The sequence below is a fragment of the Ambystoma mexicanum genome, chromosome 1p (assembly GCF_040938575.1).
Source record: "Ambystoma mexicanum isolate Mex_15411 chromosome 1p, UKY_AmexF1_1, whole genome shotgun sequence".
Lineage (NCBI taxonomy): Eukaryota > Metazoa > Chordata > Amphibia > Caudata > Ambystomatidae > Ambystoma > Ambystoma mexicanum.
Window position 1 is genome coordinate 686,262,049 of NC_090921.1, and position 18,908 is coordinate 686,280,956.

Sequence of the window (18,908 nt, forward strand, 5' to 3'; positions counted from 1 at the left end):
AATATTAAGCATATGTTTTCTTCTTCTTATCACCTGCCAGCGAATAGGTTATGTGAGAGACTCAATGGCCTCCTTAAAGAAAGGATTGCCAAGATCAAGCTAACTCTGAAGAAGGGATGGATATATTGCCTGCCCTTAGCTTTATATGCCCTAAGGAATCAGCCTGGTTCAATGGTTTGAATGAATATTTGACATATATGACTTATAGCATCTCTCTCATTTCAGATCAACTCAAGCGCCATGGAGGGTCGCTCTCAGAACACAGATGAAAACAATTCAGCAATCAGATCAACTAAACTACTATTGACACAGTATTAATTAGAAAGTTTACTAGAAAGTGGCATGAGCCACGATTTAACAGCCCCTTTTGTGTTGAAAATGTCACTCCCTCAGCAGTAAAAGTCCAAGGCAGTCGAGCTTGGCTTAATTTGAACAATGTAAAATTGTACACCGACGAGACTGTCCCACCCCCAACTGTCGATTTAGAAGCAAGAGAAGAAGAAGAATGTCAGTATGTGCAGACTCGATCAATGACAAAGAAGGACGATAAAGCTACTAGTTAATAAATGCAGATTTGCATTTGGACTGTGACTCCCCTTGGACATTTCTAATAGATATTATAGCAGGAGTGCAGTTCTTTGCTAGATCATAGGAATCTTTGAAAATGAACTTTAGAGAAATATTGATATATCACGATTATGCCTAAATGACAACACCTGATTAAGAATTGGAAACGAGAACAATACCTGACTCTTTTTTCACTGAGTATCTATTTTGCTAGCCTCTATGGTTCTCACAGACAGTGATGTGCATCGGCTTGTGCTTGCTGTTTTTGTGTTTATTCTTCAATCTTATCCTGCTCTTGTCAGAAGAGATGTTGATATTCACACTTTTTTACAGGATCCTAAATATTGACCAGTGATTATAAGAAGACTGCTAATCGCAATTATTGAACACATTTTACAACTTGAGGGGTAAAGTGTTTCTTTTTTTTGAATGATCAAATTAGAGATGAGGAATAATGAGATGAATATGATTTATTTTGGAGAATGAGCAAGCTCAAGAAATTCCAGAATGGCACAAATGGTGTGGACTAATATGCTGGTTTGTGATATACATATGTACCATTATGTTTTGTGTCTTTCTGTTTCTCTTGATTCACCTTTTCTATGTCATTGATCTGTGGTCTCGTGCAGAAGGGATGTGACCTAGCAGTTCGGGCTGGACTGCCCCTTTTGGGGTGTGACCAATCCTGATTTTCATATGGTCTTTCACCTTCTGTAATGGCTTGGCAGGTGAAGAACGATGATCTGGAAGGTTGCCCAGAGCAATGCTAGTGGTTAAGATTCATTCTAAACTTTCCAGCCATCACCTCTTTGTTTTTGCTTTGTCACCCCGTGTGGGACAGGCATGCGCAGACGTGGATGCCGTGCCTGCTGGCCCTCGATACCCAAGCTACTCCTCACTGATGAGGCCCAACAAGGTTGAAACATGTTTAGGGATGCTTGTGGTCTCGTGCAGAAGGGATGTGACCTAGCAGTTTGGGCTGGACAGCCCCTTTTGGGGTGGGACCAAGCCTGATTTGCATATGGTCTTTCCCCTTCTGTAAGGGCTTGGCAGGAGAAGAACAATGGTCTGGAGGGTTGTCCAGAGCAATGCAAGTGGTTAAGATTCATTCTAAACCTTCCAGCCATCACTTCTTTGTTTTTGCTTTGTCACCCGAGTGGGACGGGTATGCCCAGACGTGGGTCCCATGCCTGTTGGGCCTAGAGACCCAAGCTAATCATCACTGATGAGGCCCAACAAGGCCAAAACATGTTTGGGGATGCTTGTGGTCTCGTGCAGAAGTATGTGACCTAGCAGTTCGGGCTGGACTGCCCCTTTTGGGGTGGGACCAAGCCTGATTTGCATATGGTCTTTCCCCTCTGTAATGGCTTTGCAGTCAAAGAACGGTGGTCTGGAGGGTTGCCCAGAGCAATGTCAGTGGTTAAGATTCATTCTAAACCTTTCAGCCATCAACTCTTTGTTTTTGATTGATCCAAACAAGGCAGATGTCCCTTTGATCCTCCCCGCTCCCAGAACTATTGTTGATTTACCCATTACCAATGAACCAAAGTCCCTTGTGTTGTCATCCCATAGTAAAGCTGTTTTAGAGTTGTTTCCATGGGCTGCAACCATTCTGTTAGGGAGACAAAGGAGAAGCGTGAAGAAAGAAAATGAGGGGATAGATACATACTTGGATAAACCAGCACACCTGGGTAATAACATGTGGTACCAACACATGAAAAAGATGGGAGAGAGAACATCTAAGGAGGGTTGCTACATGTGTTCCCTCATGCCTTATGCTTTAGAAACCTCCAGATATTCATAGCCACAGAAGTGTCAGCAAAAAAAGCCCATTGCCTGACACATCTTGCACTTTGCTTAACAAGAGGAGAGTTCCAAGGCGGTACAGCATCTATAGTGTGGATGAATAAAGTGACATCTCAAAGAGAAGACAAGTATGTGCAAGATTTAAAGACAAGAGAGAAGCCAGAAACATGGTATTGAATAATAAAATATGAGCAGCCTGGAAAGCATGGAGCTGGAATCATATTCAAAGAAAATAAGATGCTTAATTGCCATACAAGAATGAAGAAGAGATACAGAGATGTTGGGAACGAGGACAACTGCACATTAGAGGAAAAGTACTGACTCATGAAGAATTGGTTGATGGACTAGGTGTATGCAAAGCAGCAGCATTGAGCAGACAGTGGGAATTAGTTGTGGAAAATGCAGAGAAAGAATGCAAAGATCAATGTCCAAAGATTACAAAATTGTTGACATGGGTTGAGATCAAGGAGGACCATTGCAGATACTACCCCTGAAGGATGCATCCTTATTTTTCAGAAATAATGCTATGAATAAGGTTGGAAAGAATCACCAGTGTGGCCGAATTTCTGATGTACCAGGTATGAAGGACGGGACAGCCGTCTTAATGGATCATTATCGGACTTGTGGGACCAAAGTCTACATGAAGCTGCCCAAGGACTAGGTAGGGATGTGCTCCTTAGTGCTTGTCCATGTTCCAACATTAGTGATTCCTCAGAGTGACCTGATCATTGGTGAATTTCCGAAAGCAGATGCCCATTTGAGAAGGAGACGATCACTTGCATTTCTCAATCGGACAAGACGGAGAATTATTTCTCAGCAAATCAATGGAAGCTTTTGATGCCATCCCATATGAACACAGGTTGTTCAGCAAGACTGCTTCAGTAGTTACGGTTATCTTCATGCCTGGGATCCAGACGATGGCTAATGCAAAGTGGTTACAAACATTCACTGGGAGCTACTGCAGACAATCAACACCACCATAAAGGACTTCAATGCTATCTAGGAAGAATTGAGGGCCTTATCACTAATGACCCTACAGAACAGATATGTCCTAGATATGATCACATCAATGGAATGAGGAGTTTGCTCCAAAATCAGGCCATCATGTTGCACCTTCATACCTTCTGATGATGATGAGAATGGGACCTTGACAGAGGCCAGAATATTGCTAACAAACCTGCATAACAAGATGGAAGATGAGACAGAAGGCATCATAGATGATGGATGGTTCACGTCCATTTTCTAATGAGTCACACAGTGGATGGCAAACATTTTAAAGCTTATTGGAGCAATGTGGGTGATGGTGATGTTTGGATTCTGTGTGATTAGGATAATAATTGCCCAATGCAAGAAGACAGACAAGAAAGCATTAGGAATGAGAATCATGATTGATGTTGAATCTGGATTTGGGCCCATGGAATTGACAGATGAAGAAATCAGAGGATACATAAAGGACAGCATTGTAGCACCTGACGGAACAAAGTTCCTGTATCTGAAGAATCACAAGAAGTACGTGGGACGATGGGTTTATTGCAACCCGAATGTACAGTGCAGTTACATGACCTAGAGTGTGGACAAACATGTTAAATCAGCTGGTTCCCTGAAAGGATTGATGAAGATTTGGACTCCAAAGAAGCACTTCTTCTAGAAAGAGTATCAAGATGTGGAGATTGATGAAGGGGTGGTCAATGAATCAACCAGAGGGGGGAGTGTAGAGGATCAGCTGAATGCCTCTACAGGAAGTCCTGCCCCCGCTGCCTGTATGTTGGAAGCCTGAAATGGCACCCTGCTTGACACCAGTAGTTGTGATGATACTGCGACTAGTGTGCGAGAAAAGGCATCCGTTAAGAAAGCCATAACAGATGTATGGCTGAAGAGATCCCTGAAGGAATATGAAAACAAGAAGAAGAGAAGCTGGTGACATCACAAGAGTTGAGATTGACACACTAAGGAGATAAGAAGAAGATGTATAGATCTTATAGAAACTGATGACGAAATAAGGAATCGAGTGAAAGTCCTTATGAAGAAAGGAAGATTCTGTGTCTACGTGACACACTGCAGAAAATGTAAGCCATTCAATGAATGTACAGATGCAGCAATGCAAGTAGAGAAGTGATCATAGAAGCTAGCTGTACGTAGTGAATAGACTGCAGGTGAAGCCGCCATTGTATAGCATCTGGATATCGGGCCATATATTTTAGTAAGTTCAAACCCACTGAGAAAGAAGGATTGAGAGCTCTGTGTGTGTCACAGCAAAGAATTAGCTCGAGGTCGCGGACTTGAAGTGAGCAGGGCTGTTTGGCTTGGTATCAAAGCTGGACAAATCCAAGGCTGGGTATCTGTCCATGAAGAACAGTGATTGTGAAAAGCTGAATTACCTTTCGTTAAGGTGCAAGGAAGGAGCCCCATGAGTGCCAAGTTTATTAATTTAATGCAATTAAATGCTATAAAATGGGCCGGATTGCGGCCTCCTGTCACGTGAGCCAAGGATGGAAATAGGAGTTGGGCACTCACACTAGAACTGTGATAAGCTTGTACCCATACACTCTTTTATTCCCAAGAGAAGAGAAGCTACCACAAGGCCAAGTTCAAAGACAAAGTGGCAGAAGGCATGGGCGATAAGAGATGAGCGGCCAATTGGGTGGGAAGCAAAGTCATGTCCGCCTCCCAGTGCCTGGGTATGAGCTGACATGCTGCTAAGGTGCTGAATGTTGTAGACATGGCACAAGAGTGCCAACCAATTGTAGAGGGCCATATAATGAAGGGCCTTATAGTTTAAGAACCAATAGTATTCTGGGTACTTAATAAGTGTTGAGGATGACTTGCACTAGAGGTAGGCTTAAGTTGTCCACCTGATAGTAGATGTCCTATCACAACCTGCCTCAGAATAGAGAGTGTGCTCCGTGACCCCTAACCGGCCCATAGAGTCTGGGTTTGCCCAGAAGCACTTTAAGACAACATAGCAGCACCCGTGAGATGGATGGGGGATGGGGGTGCAGAATCAATACTTCCACACCAAATCAAAATGACAACCTAGCGGTTTGGCAAAGGGAGACTGTTTAATGACAAGTACAAAAAATGGGGAGTTTCATGAATATCAGCGGATGCGTGATATACTTAAAACCTGTCATCATTGACATGTAACGTTTAAAAGTTGGCATACAATTCTATTGGTTCGAGAAAGGTAACTTTACTATAGGTACTATATCTGTATATGGTAACGGAGTAAGGGGATTGGGTAAACACTGTCAGGTGGGGCACCTAAGCCCTACCTTCAACCTAGCTACTGTAGACATCACAAAACGTATGACGTCTCATTGGTTCTATTAACTATAGGTCCCTAGATTACTTGGTCCCTTGTGATTGGGTTGGCATCAACCCCACCCGTACTTTTCCACTTTGCTTAGCAGCATGCAGAATAATGAGGCCAGGTGCAGGGAGTAAGCCTGTACCTCAGAATTTTCTTCAATTTATGTTACAGCCATTCATCACCTTAGTGGCCATCTGTCAATTACTGCCTTGTAGTTTGGCCTTGTGTCTGTCGCTTGGTCTGAGAAAGTTTAAGGAGGATGGGTAAAATAAGGCTCCATGCGTAGGTGTGAAAGGCTTACTTCTGCTCGCTCGGCTGGTCACGTGGTTCAGACACTGTGAATTTGCCTTTTCTTTATACAATTTGTGTGTTTGACTTTCGTTTCACCCATCTCTTGCCTCCGGCTTCTTATCTTGGCCCTTCAGAGCAGTGTATTCTGTTCTTTGCTTTGATGAATTGTGGCCACTGTTCGTCCATCTTGACAGATACAACCTTTATTCTCCAGGCACGGTGTGCCTTTGCTGAGTTTCTTTTCTGCCGATCTAGTCTTGATTTCACCAAACATGAAACTCTTCTCGTGTGACATTTTAGTAACCTTTTGGTTGATTCTGCTTCTTGTGCAAAGTGGAAGTTTACTTATATAACTTACTTCTTTGAGGTAGTTTATATATAGTGGCGCTTGCCGCACTATCCTTCTACTAAGCATAGGATGCCACACGATTATTTTAGCTTTCTTGCGGTTCCAAGCATATGTACAACGATTTCATGGCCATCGCCATTGATACCATCGCCCCATTGAAACTGCGCAAAGAAAAACCTCGAGCTCACTTGAACTCTTGGTATTCCCCTGAACTCAAAACTTTGAGAAAAAAGAAAGCCAAGCTAGAAACACTATGGAAAATGGCACCATCCGCTTAAAAGAAAATTAATCTCATCAATATATCCTCCATATATAAAAAAGAGATAATTTGCACCAAAAAAGAAGCCTACAATGTTAGGATAGACCAGGCAGCATCTTGCACCAAAGAACTATTTAACATACCAAAGGAATTAGAAAACCCCAACTCACCCACAGACACCTGCACGAAAGACAAACCTTGGTGCACCAGTATCCAGAACACCCTTGCCAATAAAATCACAGCACTCCAAGCCAAAATAGAGGATAAACGACAACAACTTTCCAGTAGCAAACCAGCCCAAGCTCACTACCACCCACTAATTCTAACTCAGGCTTCACATTCAAAAAGGTAACTACACCATAAGTACAAAAAATGATAGCCTCCCTAAAACCATCCAATTGCAAAGGGGACAGCTGCCCCGCCCAGATTATAAAAGATACAGCCAGAGATTTATCCCCCTTCATTACTGAACTTATTAACATGTCCTTTACTACCAATTCAGTCCCCAGTAACCTGAAAACATCATGGGTTCTCCAACTCCTAAAAAAACAATCATTAGACCCGGCCATACCCACCAATTATAGACCCATCAACACGGTCCCATTCTTACTAAAAATCCTTGACAGAGTCGCCTACCTGCAAATTCAACACTACCTGGAGACGAACCAATTGTTAGGAATACGCCAATCTGGCTTTACCTCAACATGGAACAGAAACTGCCCTTGTTGACCTCAAAAGTCAGATTTATAAAATCAAAGATAAAGGTAATGCTGCCATCCTACTCCTTTTAGACCTCTCAGTGTCCTTCGACTTGGTCAATCATAAAATCCTCTGTAACCACCTCTCCTCTGCAGCCCACTTCTCCCCTGCTGTCATGTGGATACAATCCTTCTTGGCCAATAGAACTATGAAGGTTTTCTCACCAGTAGTGGCGGCAGACCCTATCCCTATCACCTGCAGTGTCCCACAAGGTTCTTGTGTCTCACCCACTTTGTACAATATATTTACAAAGCCTCTCTTTGACAAACTGGACCATCTGGGGGTCTCCTACACGAATTACGCCAATGACACCCAGATGCTTCTCACCCTCTCAGGGAACTACAAAGATGACGTCACCCGGATCAATGAAATCTTCTCCATCATTCAGGCATGGATGGCCACACATGGCCTCTGCCTGAATGATGAGAAAACTGAGCTTCTCCTTGTTTGTTCACCCAACAACCTGCTGAAACTCAGCCCTATGTAAAACAGTATCATCATCGATGGCAACACTATTCCCATTGTTAAAAGTGTAAAAACATTTGGCTTTTACCTTGATGCCAACACCAGCCTCTCCAATCAAATTAACATGACTGCCTCTGCCACTGCCTACACAGGTAAGCTGATCAGGGCATGTAGACCCTTACGCTGGCCAGGGCTCTTATACAGTCCAAACTTGATTACTGTAACAGTCTTTACCTAGGCGCAAACCAGTCTATAATTAACAAAGTACAGGTACTACAAAATAACGCGCTTTGTGCAGCATTAAATATCCCCATGCGCGAGCACATCTCAGAAAATCATGTAAATGGCCCTCTCTTCATCAAAAAATGTAACTAAAAACTATCTGTCTCACCTACAAAGCCCTTAACCATCTAGCCCCACCCTATCTCACCAACAAATTTACCTTGAAACCTGTTACCAGAATGACCAGATCCTCCAATACCCTATGTCTAACAGTGCCCAGATTCACTCTAAAAAGAGCGGGTGTATCCAGCTTTACAGTCCTTGCCTCCCAAACTTTGGAACACCTTGCCATTAAACATCCAATCCATCAAGTCCTTTCAGCCTTTTAGGAAACAGGTAATTAGCTGGCTACTGGAAAAAAGAACTAACAATCACCTTCTTCTCCTTGCTAGGTCCGCTGAATTTGCCCATGCCTTCATGTGCTCTGTACCAAGCAAACTGTATAAATGTATAAATGTAAACTGTATATAATGTATCATGTAACCATTTCCTTGATGCGCCCTTTTACCCCTGGGTCCGGAGCGTTATATAAATAAAATAAACAAACAAACAAACAAACAAACCTTGTTTGAATATCGTCATTTTGCTCGTGGTTTTAGCTTCTTACATTTGACATCGTCCTTTCACTTTAGCTTCACAATATCCTTGTCTCATGGAGTTTTGTCTCTTTTTGTCATTCTCTGGTCATCATTTCTAATATATGTGGGTCAGTCTGGGTTCTCGTGACGTCACCATTCGTCTTCCATTAAGACCTTTTTGGTTTCTTCCGGGACTGTACTCAGACGATCTTCATTTCGTTTTATTGGTTGATATGGCTTCCTCAATGGATACATCACTATCCATGGTTTCCTTGGTACTGGTACTTCAATAGGTGCTGTTCTTCTGATAGGTACTGGACAGAGCCCCACTGTGGCTCTCTGCTGGTTTATTTGCTCATCATATGTTACATATCTCGGTGTGAATGTTCCTGGTACTTCAAAATGGACGATTGGAGTGCGGGTTGTATTTGGGACCTGCTCTACAAGAGTGTATACCTAGATGGTCCCCCTAGTCCAATCCCATTCCCTAGTAGGTTTTTCTTATTTGCCACCTAGTATGATGTCATGTATGACAAATGTTTGCTTTATAAGTGTTTTTTTAATGTGATTTGCGCTGAGAGCATGATGGAACATACGTTGATGTCCGTCGTAACTCACTGTTTTAGACAAGTGATAATAAAACAGTCGGATGAGACTGTGCCGCCTTCCTGAGCCAGTCTGATTATTTGGTGTAAGAGTTACTCTGCGTCACATCCTTTGCATGACATGTTACTGATTAAGGACCTTATGTTCACTACTAACTTGTGGAGTACCCCAAGGATCCATCCATTCACCCTCCTGCTCATCATGTACATGAATCCCCTACCAGACCTCATCAGCCTGGCCTCTTCTACCTGCAACAATTACGCAGATGACATACAGGTAATATGCAAACTCAAAAGCAACCTTTCAACAGAGTCACCAGATCACCAGATAACCAGATCTAAAACCATGCCTCAGAGAGGTGTATGCTTGGATGACAACAAACAGACTAAAGCATAACCCCACATAAACAGAACTCATGATCTGCAGTGTGGTGGCACCAAACATCACCTAAATCCCTTGGCTCAATGAGATGGGCACATGCTCAGTACTGTCATCCAAAGTAAAGATCATTAGAGCCACAATGGACCACCCCCTCATGCTTGAACTACAGGTCAGAGCCATTGTCAGAAGTGGCTTCTTGCATTCTACGACACAACAGGCCCATAATCTGTACTATCTCTATCTCATACATTGATTGAAAAGCAAAGAGGGGAAAGTAATCCCTCTGTGATAGCTTTTCCTTAGAGCACTATCAGATCCATCTGAAAGGGAAGTGTGAGCACCTAGCAGAAAACAGCATATGGTATGGGGTCTGACGAGAGCTAGAGCGGGGTACAATGCTGACAAAGGAGGATCTGGTCAGACAATGTAATCCTTCAAAGAGGACCTGACAACTACCCTGAAGACAATAATTCCCACATTGCACACCAATCTTACGGCAACCATAACAGAGAATAAGAAGGAAATATTAGCATTCAGTGAAAATGTTGATCAGATTAAAATTACAATCATCCTAATTAAAAACCAAATAACACAATGATTGTAAGAGCTGAAAGAAGCTTAACCTCCAATCACAATATGAAGACTTACAGAACAAGTCACTCTGCACATATGCGCATAGGATTTCTAAAAGATGGTTCTGAGTTGAACAACAACACATGTTTAACAGGACTTCAAATTCTGAAGGATAGCCAATCAAAGGCATACACATTCATAGAGTAGATAGAGTGGACCAAGTCAACTATACCTGTGGAGGATAAGCAGACAGAGCTAATTCACTATTTGGATTGTTCAACTGAAGTTCATTAAGATCTGGCACAAGCCATCCTGGCCATATGATGAACAGTGAAACCATAACTGAGGAACAGAGTGAATGTCAATTGAGATATAATGGAATTATGCATTTAGGCTGAAGTTATATACTCCCCACAAGATAAGTCTATTTACAGATTCTGTCATACTCGAAGACAGCATAGCCCTCATTCTCCCTTCAGATAGCCCTCAGTGAAATGGAACACTTTTGGAAAATGTTGGGATTCATGGTAAATATTGGTGAATTCAAGATTCTGAATCTATCAATGTGGTCAAGTGCCTAAATTGCAGACTGTCCTCAAATCTCTTCTACACAAGTTACCCAAAGTGTGTGATCCTGGCCAAATCATTTACTCTCACTCTGGTTTAGCTACCAAACATGGGAGTTCCTTGAAATTATTCTCTTCACTGCATGCACTATTCAAAAAAGCCTCCCTAACAGGTTAGAATACAATTATTGACAAGATCACCAGTTTAGATTTCTGCATAGTGAAAATGATTTCTTTGTTACAACATATCAACCGTGCAAATCAATATTTGTTGTTTCCAGATGAGCGGCTCATCCTGAGGATCGTGGTTTCAGGTACCGTTGCTGATTGTTCAGAGAAATTGAAGTAGATTCATTCCGATGAAAACATATTTATGGTCTTGGCTGAAGAGAGGCTATTGGCTATATTTATACAATCAATTGAAAGCAAAAATAGATCACGGACCAATACATACCTTTGCAGCAGCAGACTTTAGGAGATTGTACACTAGTCAATGAAAGTGAATGCTTTTTTGCAATACTGTCTATTTCGCTGCATCTCATCTATAACAGGACTTGAAACATTTTATTTGGTTGTTTTGGTTTCAAAATGAGTTCAGTGAGTTGACATGTACTGAGAGAGATGCACTTGCAAAAGAGAGATGGATCCCTCGGAGAGGAGGGTTGGGGGGCTGGTGAACAAGGGAGATGGTTTTCCCTACTGTGGACACCCTACAGGGAAACGGTTCCCATGGAGATGTGTAATCTCCACAATTTCTTAGATTCCAAAACTTCTGTCTGAAGCCTGGACGAATTTGAATTTGACTCAGGTCCAATCCCCTCCATAGGAAGCTTCAATATTTGTTGTGGAAGTTGCCAGGACTCAGTCTCTCCGGCAGGGTTTTCCCAGCCGTACTTGATTCAGTGCTACAGGAGACCTTGTGCTGCTCGACCTGGGCGGGGCTCTGCCCTCAGACCCCTCTGTGACAATGTGCTGGGTTGTTCATACATCTAAATGTTTCTGTACCGGGGAAAAACACTGTGAAAGCCTAGATATGAAGCAGAACAAATCCTGTATGGACTTTCCTCTAATGAGACTTGTATGTTTTGGTATCCTTGGAAACCGGGGCTGGTGAGGAGGAGGCGAATCCCAACGGTTTCAGCTGGGTTTACTGAGGTGAACAGCTGACAACGTGAGGGAGAGATAAAAATGTCTATGCTGTTGCGTGGACTACAATAATAGTTTGTCTGGTTGATCGAGGTTGGCGAGTGAGTAGCGAGAAAGGCACCGCTATTGGGCTCACCCTGTATGAAGGAGGAAAGGCAGCGCCGTTGCGCTCGCCGTGTGTGAAGCAGAAAAAACAGCGCCGTTGCGCTCGTTTACAAATACTTTAGAAAGGCGTCCGTTGTCGCTCATTATAAGGAAATATTGAAGTAGCGCTGTTGCGCTGTGCCAGCAGAACGGGAACGACCGTTGTCAGTATCCCGAAGAAAGAGGAGGAGCACTGTTGCGCAGCGAAGAGGGAGAGAGCCAGAACCGAAGTCTCTGCTGAGGTTGGAAGCGAAGAAGAGTCGGAAACTATGTCGGACCAGAAACCGTAAAGTATACATGAGATGAGTGAAGGATGTGGAAGCGTGTCGACTGAGTCACGTCAATGGAGAAAGGAAAGTGAATTTCTAAGAGAAAGATGAAGGGCTGTGTCTGATCAAACAAACGAGCGAGAGTGCATAAATAGAAGACGAAGCAAAAGTCTCGCAGAAACAATTGAAGGGACAGAGAGCTACCGAAAGAGAGAGAGAGAAAGAGAAGTTTGAGGAAAAAGGTTTGTGTAAAGAGCAGAGAAACGACAAAGCTTGAAAGTAGATAAAAAGAAAAAAAACAAGTTGCCACCAAGACCTTATGCTTCAGAACCCTCAGTGAAACACTGCTGTGATATCTAAAACACAACCATATATAAGAAGTAAAGAAATAAAGAGAAAGAGACTATTTTTCCTGACAAGTTGTTTCAAAGCAAGGGAAGGAGAAATACAGAGATTAGTAGTATACAAGAGGAAGTAAAAAGAATCGCTGTTGAAGATACTGGGAAGAAAACAAAGAGAGAGAGAGAAACATAGACAATAAGAGAGAGAGAACGTATAAAGACTATTAAGATCACCAAGAACTTACCTGTTTTGTCTGCAGTCATTAAACCTCCCATGAAGACTCCAAGGCGATGAGAAGACATATCCTTTTACAGTAAACCTAGAAAAGAAATTTAGAAGTTAATAAAAGAAGTGGGTTCTCTTGTGATTCACACCAACTACTTACTGGCTCAGACTCCTTATTTTATGCAATACTAAATTGACAAACGTTACATTTTGGTGTCAGAGTGGGATTACTGAGAACGCCATGGAGGACCTTATTAAGACACTAAGCGAAGGTCAAGAACTATTTACAACAAGCCTTGCAAATGCAGACCCAACAAGCTCAGGCCGACAGATTAGCGTTTCAGCAAGCCTTACAGATGCAGCAGGCTCAATTACTCGAAATGACGAACATCAGAAACAATCCTCAGGTCCCTTCATCAGTATTGCAGAAGTATTCGGCTGGTGAGGATCCAGGACACTTTTTTTGTAAATTTTGAAAGAGTAGCTCGTAATGCCCAGTGGCCCGCCGAGAGATGGTGTCATTACATCGCACCATTAATGACCGGCGAAATGCAGTGTGCATACCAGGCTGCAAACCCTACGGGGGATACCAACTAGGGGGACATGAAGAAGGTCGTGTTGGAGCGAATGGGACACGACGAGGAAACGTATCGAGTCAAGTTTAGAGAAGTCAAACTGAAGGGGGAAGAAACCCCGAGGCAACTGTATTACAGGGTAAAAGAGTTGGCGGAGAAATGGTTACAGCCTAGTATGTCCTGTCCTGCTGAGTTAACTGAAAAGGTGGTCTTGGAGCAGTTCATTGAAGCTCTACCTGGTCCGGTACAGAGATGGGTCAAACAACATCCCAGGTTGTCATTAAGCAAGGCTGTAGAGGTAGCGTCAGCATATCAAAAAGCTGGACAAGGCAAGGTATTGACCTATACGACGACCTATAAACCTCCTCTTTTGATAAATAAGTCGACGGCACAGTCAAGATGGCCACACTCAATGCTTCGAAAAACAGAAGCAGAGAATATACATTCCAGACCCAACAGTGAGGGTCCTATGAATTACCGTCAAGCTCCTCCTGCACCGAGGGGTCCACAATGTTTTAATTGTGGGGACTGGGGACATCTTGCAAGATTTTGTCCGAAGAAACCAAAAGCTGAACCAATGGATGTGGGGGCTTTTGATTACCTAAAGGAAAGTGAGACCCTGGAACAGATATCTGGGAGGCAGTCGCAATACTTGTATATGTGCAAGGCAGAGGTGGATGGAAAACCCACTACAGCATTAATCGACTCAGGAAGCCTACAGACAGCGCTGACATCTGAGCTGGTAGGTGAAGGTTATCGTTCTTCGGGGAATATTCCTATCCGGTGTGTCCATGGGGATGTGAAGGTTTATCCCTCTAAAGAAATACAAATTAAGTTGGTCGGGGAGACAATGGGCATGACAGCAGCGGTCTTATCCCGTTTACCTAAACCACTGCTAGTTGGGTCGGACATACCAAAATTCTCTAATTTAGTTCATAAAATTGAGAAGAGCTGGTTAGAAACGGCCCCTTTCCATAGAGAAGAAATACCTAGCCCATCTCCGTAGACACAGAAAAGTAGGAAGTTCAAGCGGTTACTGAAGAAAGATTGGGAAGCTAAAAACATTTTCCCAGTAGCAGTCGATTGGAGGCTAGAGGAAGACGGAGACAGCTTTAGGACTGCGCAAGAGCTAGACCCCTTGCTGCAATACGCTAGAGATCGTGCCCTGTAAGAGCCAAAAGGACAGGGACCACGGTTCATAAATGAGAATGGATTGTTCTACCGATTAAGCAAGGCCAGAAGTGGAGAAGACCTGACACAATTACTAATACCCAGGAAATATTACAAGACTGTACTAGAAGTGGCTCACCTTCAGGTTGGTGAAGGACACTTAGGAACGTAGAAAACAACGAAAAAGATTCTGGATAGGTTCTATTGTCCAGGAGTGTACCAGCAGGTGGCTAGGTTCTGTCAATCATGTGAGGACTGTCAGCTGAAAAACCGAGCCAATGTGAGAAAAGCGTCCTTCAGCCTATGCCACTAGTCTTGGAACCATTTAGTAGAATAGGAATCGACATGGTGGGGCCCTTGGAACCAACCTGGAGGGGTCACAAATACATTCTTGTGGTGGTGGACTATGCCACCAGGTACCCCGAGGCGTTTCCCTTAAAAGCAACAAATACCCAACAGATTTGTGACGCACTAATACCTTTTATTGGTTGAGTTGGGATACCCAGGAAGATTGTCACCGATCGTGGGTCAAATTTGATGTCCAATGTACTCCAACAAGTCTGTGAAATGCTAAAAATAGAACATCTGAAAACAGCTCTATACCACCCACAGACTGATGGGTTAGTGGAACGTTATAACCAAACCATCAAGCAAATGCTGAAAAAAACTACCTCCCCAGAGAATAAAGACTGGGATAGAGTTTTACTGTGGATTTTAATGACGATAAGGAACACTCCCCAGTTATCGACAGGGTTTTCAACCTTTGAGTTACTGTTTGGAAGACCTGTTTGTACTCTGTTGGACATATTAAAAGAAAGTTGGGAGGAGCAACTAGATCGGGAAGTAACCTTGACAGAGTATGCCTCTCAGTTACAAGAAAGGGTTGAAAAACTACAAAGTATTGCCAGGGACAATTTCCTTCAGGCTCAAATAAGACAAGAGAGATACTACAATCAGAAAACACAGTTACGTACTTTCAAGAAAGGAGAATAAGTACTAGTATTAGTACCTACTTCAGAAAACAAAATGTTGGCTAATTGGAAAGGTCCTTATGAGATTCAAGAAGTGTTAGGTCCATTAACTTACAGAGTGAAACAGACGGGCAGAAAGATTCCTTATCAAACCTACCATGTCAATTTATTAAGAAAATGGATACCTCAAGTCCAAGCCTTAGCCATGATAACTCTGGATGCGACCTCAGAAGAACATTTTCCACAGTTAGGAGAAAACAGATTTAGAGGGTCTAAACATCAACTCAGATTTAACGGCGGTCCAAAGAAATGAGTTGTCTAACTTATTACAAAGGTTTTCACACATATTCTCGTCCTTACCAGGGAGGACTAGCTTAACTGATCATCGTATAGTCACCAAGCCTGAATCCATCGTAAGACTCAGACCTTATCGGATCCCTGAGTCAAAGATCAAGGCCTTCAACCAAGAAGTGCAGGAAATGCTAGATCTAGGAATCATTGAACCGTCCCACAGTGACTGGTGCTCCCCTGTAGTCCTGGTGCCAAAGCCTGACGGGAGTGTGAGGTTCTGCATGGACTTCCGGAAAGTGAATGAGATATCTAAAAATCGATGCGTATCCAATGCCTAGAATAGAAGATCTACTAAATAATCTAGGGAAGGCGAGATTTTTGACCACAATTGACTTAACCAAGGGATACTGGCAAATTCCCCTACGACCCTCCGACAAGGAAAAGACAGCGTTTGCTGCGCCGACTGGTCTGTATCAGTTTACGGTGCTACCCTTTGGGTAACATGGGGCTCCAGCAACTTTTCAGCGACTAATGAACCATATTATAAAGGGTCATGAACAGTATGTTGGTGCCTATCTTGATGGCATCATAATTTACAGCAGCACCTGGTCAGAGCACCTGCAACATCTTAGGAAAATACTTGAAACACTGAAACAGGCGGGATTACATATAAATCCCAAGAAAACTCATGTGGCAAACTTTCATACAAAGTATTTGGGATACTACGTGGGCCAAGGGATCATCAGACCCCAGGAGGAGAAAATCAAAGCTATCAAACAGTTGAAGTTCCCAGAAACACCAAAACAAGTAAGAGCTTTTTTAGGGTTTGAGGGATATTATAGAAGATTTATCCCATATGTTTCTACATTAGCCACTCCACTGACAGATCTGTTAAGGAAGAGCCTGTCAACCAGGAAGGTTTGGAAAACTGTGGAAACACTGCAGGCCTTCGATGCTCTAAAAACGGCACTAACTGAAAGAGCTGTTTTACACTGCCCAGACTTTAGTGCTCCATTTTACCTGCACACGGATGCCTCAGGTACAGGACTCGGGGCTGTGTTGTTTCAAAATCAAGGAGAGGAAGAAAGACCAATATTGTTCATCAGTCGAAAGTTATTACCTCACGAGCTGAGTTATCCAACAATCGAAAAGGAGTGTTTGGCAGTAAAGTGGGCCATTGATGCTCTGAGATATTATCTACTGGACCGAGACTTTACCTTGATAACCGACCATGCTCCATTAGTCTGGCTTGCTCGTAACAAAGATTCAAATCAGAGAATACTCAGGTGGTTTCTTTCTCTCCAGCCCTTCTCTTTTCAAACTATTCATAAACCTGGAAAGTTATTGACCCAAGCTGATTACCTGTCCAGAGCAGAAACCCTTCCCGAGCGTAAGGGCTTAGTAGAGGGGGTGTGACAATGTGCTGGGCTGTTCATACATCTAAATGTTTCTGTACCGGAGAAAAACACTGTGAAAGCCTAGATATGAAGCAGGAAACAAATCCTGTATGGACTTTCCTCTTATGACACTTGTATGTTTTGGTATCCTAGGAAACCGGGGCTGATGAGGAGGAGGCAAATCCCAAGGGTTTCAGCTGGGTTTACTGAGGTGAACAGCTGACAACGTGAGGGAGAGACAAAAATGTCTATGCCGTTGCACGGACTACAATAATAGTTTGTCTGGTTGATCAAGGTTGGCGAGTGAGTAGCGAGAAAGGCACCGCTGTTGGGCTCACCCTGTATGAAGGAGGAAAGGCAGCGCCGTTGCGCTCGCCGTGTGTGAAGCAGAAAAAACAGCGCTGTTGCGCTCGTTTACAAATACTTTAGAAAGGCGACCGTTGTCGCTCATTATAAGGAAATATTGAAATAGCGCTGTTGCGCTGTGCCAGCAGAACGGGAACGACCGTTGTCAGTATCCCGAAGAAGGAGGAGGAGCGCCGTTGCGCAGCAAAGAGGGAGAGAGCCAGAACCGAAGTCTCTGCTGAGGTTGGAAGCGAAGAAGAGATGGAAACTACGTCGGACCAGAAACCGTAAAGTATACATGAGATGAGTGAAGGATGTGTAGGCGTGTAGACTGAGTCACGTCAATGGAGAAAGGAAAGTGAAATTCTAAGAGAAAGATGAAGGGCCGTGTCTGATCAAACAAACGAGCGAGAGTGCATGAATAGCAGACGGAGTGAAAGTCTCACAGAAACAAGTGAAGGGACAGAGAGCTACTGAAAGAGAGAGAGAGAAAGAGAAGTTTGAGGACAAAGGTTCGTGTAAAGAGCAGAGAAACAACAAAGCTTGAAAGTAGATAAACAGAAAAAAAACAAGTTGCCATCAAGACCTTATGCTTCAGAAACCTCAGTGAAGCACTGCTGTGATATCTAAAAGACAACCATCTATAAGAAGTAAAGACATAAAGAGAAAGAGACTATTTTTCCTGACAAGTTGTTTCAAAGCAAGGGAAGGAGAAATACAGAGATTAGTAGTATACAAGAGGAAGTAAAAAGAATCGCTGTTGAAGATACTGGGAAGAAAACAAAGAGAGAGAGAGAGATAGACAATAAGGGAGAGAGAACAATAAAAAGACTATTAAGATCACCAAGAACTTACCTGTTTTGTCTGCAGTCATTAAACCTCCCATCAAGACTCCAAGGCGATGAGAAGACATATACTTTTACAGTAAACCTAGAAAAGAAATTTAGAAGTTAATAAAAGAAGTGGGTTCTCTTGTGATTCACACCAACTACTTATTGACTCAGACTCATTTTATGCAATACTAAATTGACAAACGTCACCCCCCCCACATCACTCTCTGACCTCCACACCATCTCCAACCAATGAAAGGGGGTTCCCTTAGTACATTGTGGCATTTTGCAGCACTGAGTCATGGCCCCAAATATGTCTGCACCCTCCACACTATACATCTTTAAGATGGCCCCGTGCTAGATTCAATACAAGCACAGGCTATACTGTCTGTAGTGTGAGGTGACAGCTGG

General features: G+C 43.1%; 1 long non-coding RNA gene across 1 annotated transcript in view; it reads right to left on the reverse strand.

Annotated features, from left to right (window-relative positions):
- LOC138561291 (uncharacterized) overlaps positions 1-18,599 on the reverse strand; it is a 93,819-nt gene extending 75,220 nt beyond the window's left edge. Inside the window, exons 1-2 of the long non-coding RNA XR_011299309.1 lie at positions 18,523-18,599; positions 12,938-13,012 (exon numbers count right to left, since the gene is read on the reverse strand). This is a non-coding gene — a long non-coding RNA (uncharacterized lncRNA). The remainder of the gene's footprint in view (positions 1-12,937; positions 13,013-18,522) is intronic.
- Between the last annotated feature and the right edge of the window lie 309 nt (positions 18,600-18,908).